The sequence below is a fragment of the Ictalurus furcatus genome, chromosome 13 (genome assembly GCF_023375685.1).
Source record: "Ictalurus furcatus strain D&B chromosome 13, Billie_1.0, whole genome shotgun sequence".
In the NCBI taxonomy this organism is placed as follows: Eukaryota; Metazoa; Chordata; class Actinopteri; order Siluriformes; family Ictaluridae; genus Ictalurus; species Ictalurus furcatus.
The window spans coordinates 26,593,839-26,599,216 of record NC_071267.1 but is presented as its reverse complement, the minus strand read 5'-3'; positions in this window follow the sequence as shown (position 1 = coordinate 26,599,216).

Below are 5,378 nucleotides of genomic sequence, written 5' to 3'. Positions count from 1 at the left end.
CATGCACTTCTCATCTCTAATTGTCTATGGCCTTAATCCAGTCTACATATGGCTGTTTTCCCACGTGGCCAGTCTTACACCCACACGCTCTGCCCTCCTGCTGATAGCCATTACTTCTTAGATTTCAAAGCCGCTCAACATGTTTGAGCTAAAACACAGATCTGAGCTCGCACTGGGTCTCGCTCTCTCTAATTATTATTATGAAAGTGCGGCCTGGGGAGAACCGAGGAGCTGGTCCGGGTTTGGCAAGGTTTGCGGTAGGAACGTATCAGGAGCTTTTCAGTACAGTTTGACTTTCGGTTTATTATTTCTGCGGGCACATCACAGGTTCGCTCTTTCTCTGCCTTACTCGTCCATTCACAGATGTGTATAACCGAGTTTATCTGACCATCATGTGCTGTAGAGGTGGTTTTCCAGACTCGGGTTAAGAACCCTATTATGATATTTTAGTAAAGCCTAAGATCACTCTCGATATACAGTAAGACTGTAAAACCTGCTCGTATAGTAGGAGCTTTGGACTCCGTGGATATAGAAAGTACTCAGACCTCTTCATTTCGGTACATCACATCCTCAGACGATCAACCTGCAAAACCACTCCATGACCAAAACGCATAAACACCCCCTTTTTTTTTTTTTTAATTGTGAACGGTCGAGCCCAAGTGCGCCTCGCCTCCAGTGATCCTCCTTGAGATGTCTCGACAACCCGATCACCTGAGGTGAAGACGGCATGAGGTTAAAGGAAATATCTGGAGATCTCTTTCACAGGATTGTGTTTCAACGTCACAAAGGGAAATATTTCTGCGAGAACACGTTCCGAAGACGTGACTGGTTCCATCATTCTTAAGCCGACTTTACACCGTACACTTTTTGGCCTGATTTTGCTGGACAAAAAAACCCCCAAAAACAAACGCACATCACAAAAGAATTCTTCGGCTGCGAGTTGAGATCAGATATTGATTTAACATGCAGTGGAAGCTTAGTGGCAAAATTAACTAGGAATAAAACCACTACAGAGAGAAACACTCAATCATTACATAGCAGTGAAGATTTCATGAAATTTTTCATCGATAAGGTTGAAAATATTAGACGTGAAATACAGGCCATTAAATTAAAACCGGACAGTACTGTAACAAACCCATTACATGACAATGTAGCAATATCAGATCAATGTTTAGAGTATTTTGCTTCACTTAGAGAGACCGAACTAGCTACATTAATCTCTTCAGCCAATTCATCAACTTGCATACTAGATCCCGTACCTACATGTTTGTTTAAACAGATTTGTCCAGGAGTAATTGAACCACTTCTAAATATAATCAATTCTTCCCTAAGCACTGGCTATGTACCTAAATCACTTAAATTAGCAGTTATTAAACCCTTGATTAAAAAACCTGATCTTGACCCGTCTCAATTGTCCAGCTATAGACCAATATCAAATCTCCCCTTCATCTCTAAGATTTTAGAAAAGGTTGTAGCAAAGCAGTTATGCTCGTACTTAGATAGGAATAACATTCATGAAATGTATCAGTCAGGGTTTAGACCTCATCATAGCACAGAGACAGCATTAGTTAAAGTAGTAAATGACCTTCTACTGACCTACGATCAGGGTTGTGTCTCTCTGCTTGTGTTACTCGACCTTAGTGCAGCTTTTGATACTATAGATCACACTATTCTCCTTGATAGATTAGAAAATGTTGTTGGTATTAAGGGAACAGTCCTCTCCTGGCTCAGGTCTTATCTGACCGATCGTTATCAGTTCGTAGATGTAAATGGTGAATTCTCCATGCGTACTGAGGTTACTTTTGGAGTTCCACAGGGTTCTGTTTTAGGCCCACTGCTCTTTACTTTATATATGCTACCCCTAGGTCAAATTATTCGTAAACATGGAATTAGCTTCCACTGTTATGCTGATGATACACAGTTGTATGTTTCAGCGAAGCCAGAGGACAGACAGAAGCTTAGTAAAGCTGAGGATTGTGTAAAGGACATTAGACATTGGATGTTAACTAACTTCCTTCTACTTAATTCTGATAAAACAGAAATACTTTTATTAGGCCCACGTGTAGCTAGAAGTAATCTTTCTGATCACATGGTTACTCTGGATGGTCTTTCTGTTTCGTCATGTGCAGCAGTTAAAGACCTTGGAGTGATTATTGACTCCAGCCTATCATTTGATGCTCATGTAGATAATATTACTAGGATAGCCTTCTTTCATCTCAGAAATATTTCTAAAATAAGAAACATATTGTCACTACATGATGCGGAAATACTAGTTCATGCATTCGTCACCTCTAGATTAGATTACTGTAATGCCTTACTGTCTGGATGTTCCAGTAGGAATATAAATAAGCTCCAGTTAGTCCAGAATGCAGCTGCTAGAGTCCTAACTAGAACTAGAAGGTACGACCATATCACACCGATATTATCAATACTGCATTGGCTCCCAGTAAAATCTCGCATTAACTATAAAATACTTTTATTAACCTATAAAGCACTAAATGGTCTCGCGCCACAATATCTAAGCGACCTTTTGGTTTTATATAATCCGCCACGCCTACTTAGATCAAAAGATGCAGGCTATTTGACGGTACCTCGAATAGTGAAGGCTACAGCAGGGGGAAGAGCTTTCTCTTATAGAGCCCCACAGTTATGGAACAGTCTTCCTATTAGTGTTCGGGACTCAGACACAGTCTCAGTGTTTAAGTCTAGGCTTAAAACGTATTTGTTTACTCAAGCCTACCCTGACTAGATTCTGTTCTACTACTTCGCAGTCATAATAATCTTTTTTCTCCCTCTCTCCTTTCGCCGAGCCCCACACGAATTTATGGAGATACTAGAGATCCAGATCCTTTCTGCCTCTGGATGGAGCTCAAATCTTCTCTAATTCCAGACTGCTGGGACTACGGCTGCTCCTAAGGCCATACAGACTTCATATAAATCCATAATGAACTTTTTCACACTATCTGTTGTTACCCAGATGAGGATGGGTTCCCTTCTGAGTCGGGTTCCTCTCAAGGTTTCTTCCTCTTAAAACATCTTAGGGAGTTTTTCCTTGCCACCGTCGCCACTCAGTGGCTTGCTCAGTTGGGATAAATTCGCACCTTTAATATCTGTATACCATGTTGATATTTCTGTAAAGCTGCTTTGAGACAATGTCTATTGTAAAAAGCGCTATACAAATAAAATAAAATTGAAAAAATTGAAATTGAAAATAGTGGGTAAGACGTTGGACTACTGATCGGAAGGTCGCGAGTTCAAATCGCAGCACTGCCGAGCTGCCACTGCTGGGCCCTCAACCCTCAACCGCTCAGTCGGAGGCTATAAACGAGATAAACGTAAGTCGTTCTGGATCGCAGGTCTAGAGGATCTTCGTTGTATAATCTGACGTGGAGAATTTGATCAGTTTCATCTTTTACGGTGCGATACGTGATCGATCTTAAAAGGCCGCTGACATCACGCACGGTGTAAAACCAGGTTGAAGTAGAAGTTCAGAACAACAGAGAGTCTATCTGGATCTTGACGCAAACTGAGCAAAAGCAGACCAAGAACCTGAAGATCGCTCGGACAGAACTTCAAAACCCCATGTTTGGAGATTCGAGAACCTGCCAGAAGAAGAACCATCACCACTCCTCAGTAAAAGCTGCACGACCGCTCGCTTGGAGTTTGCCACGGATCCGTAGCCTGAAAGTCGAGCAAATCATGTCCTGCTCGTTACCTGGCCGATTTAATAATTGAAGATTGGTGGAGGCAGCGTCGTGCTCTTGGAATTGATAGAGCGATAGATGTCCTTTATTGATCTGCCAGGGGAAGTTTGGGGATGTTTATCGCAAGCAGGAACTGGGCGGGTTTTTAGGATTCGAGGCATGTATAAATGGATCAGTGTACAGAAAGTTCCTGAAGAAAAAAAACGCTTAGGATCTGTACTTTAAACGGTACCTCAGATTGAGGTGAGGTTCAAATCGAACACGAAACTCTAAAACACGGACGAGACAACTTGGCGAAACGAAAACTGTGACAGCGCATTCATGATGATGCTTAGTGAAAAGGATAGATATGTAGAACATGATATAAAAAAAAAAAGCAACGGGTTAAGCTGTTGTCTAAGTCGCTGAGAAAACTGGGGGTGATGAGATACTGAGATAGTGAGGGCGGAGCTTCAGGAATCATTTAAGCGTCGGACCCACCTAACCATTCGAGACCTAATCGAACCGAATGCACCTTTAGAACAATCGCAAACGTATTAACGAGGAATTAATACAGTCATGCAGTGCAGACGTTTGTGTGAACGCAGGTCTCAACGTCCCAGAATGCACCGCGGCTGTACGTCGCAGAGTCACGGCAGAGACTTGGCTCGGCTAGTCCGCGAGGGACGAGATGCCGAGCGTGATGACGACGACGTCGGCGGTGGTATTGGCGTGAATGCTGAAGCTGTTTGAGCAGAGTGCACCGGTGATGAGCAGGTGAGAGAGCTCGCCATCTTTAGAAAGCACTAAAGCGCCGCTGCATCGCTCTCTTTAAACAGAGATCGACACAGGGCTAAATCACGACCACTATCGGCACGGCATTGTGGGTAACGTAGGGAGCTGTTAACCGAAGTGAAAACACACCAACACGTCAATAATACGAGACGTTTAAGCTGAAAAATCGATTCAGAATTTCATCAGGAAGTAAATCTCAGACGCGAAAGCAGAACGCAGCGAGAGAGCAATGCGTGTGTGTGTGAGATTTGATGGAGGGTCTGTTAACAACGATTTAGTGCTGGGGCACAATGGAAAAGCACTTTAGCGTTACCCGAGACGGTCCTGGAGTTCTCTGACATTACAAACACCGGTACGCGGAGTAACGGCGGCTCTCTGATCAAAGCGGCTCCTCAGACTACTCACTCCACAGCTCCTTAACCTACAGCTCATAATAACAAACCTGAAGCGGGGCTTGGCAGAAGGGCTGCTAGCATGTTTCAGTGCTAATAACAACCCTGTCTGCTCTTATTACAGTTTATCGACCTAATCTTCAGGTCATTTTATTCTAAAAATCACTTTCGGTCGTGTTCAGCTGGTCGAGGTGCTTTAGATCGGCACTTACTGACTGGACAATATCATTAAATTAGCACTAAAGGCTCATTTCAGTAAGGAATAAAACGCTCTCTGTTGTGCCGTTATAGGAAAATAATCAATGACAGGATGCCATGAGTGTTTCCTCTTATTATACAGTTTTTTACTACCACTTTTTCCAGCAAATGAAATGTTTTATTTAATAAAGAAAGTCGTACCTTCTTTTTTATTATTATTTGTTTATAATTACATTTAATGTTATGGAAAGTTAGTTCCTGTTCTCACTCACTTAGCTAACAGCTATAAAACTTTATTTTAAAAACAGAC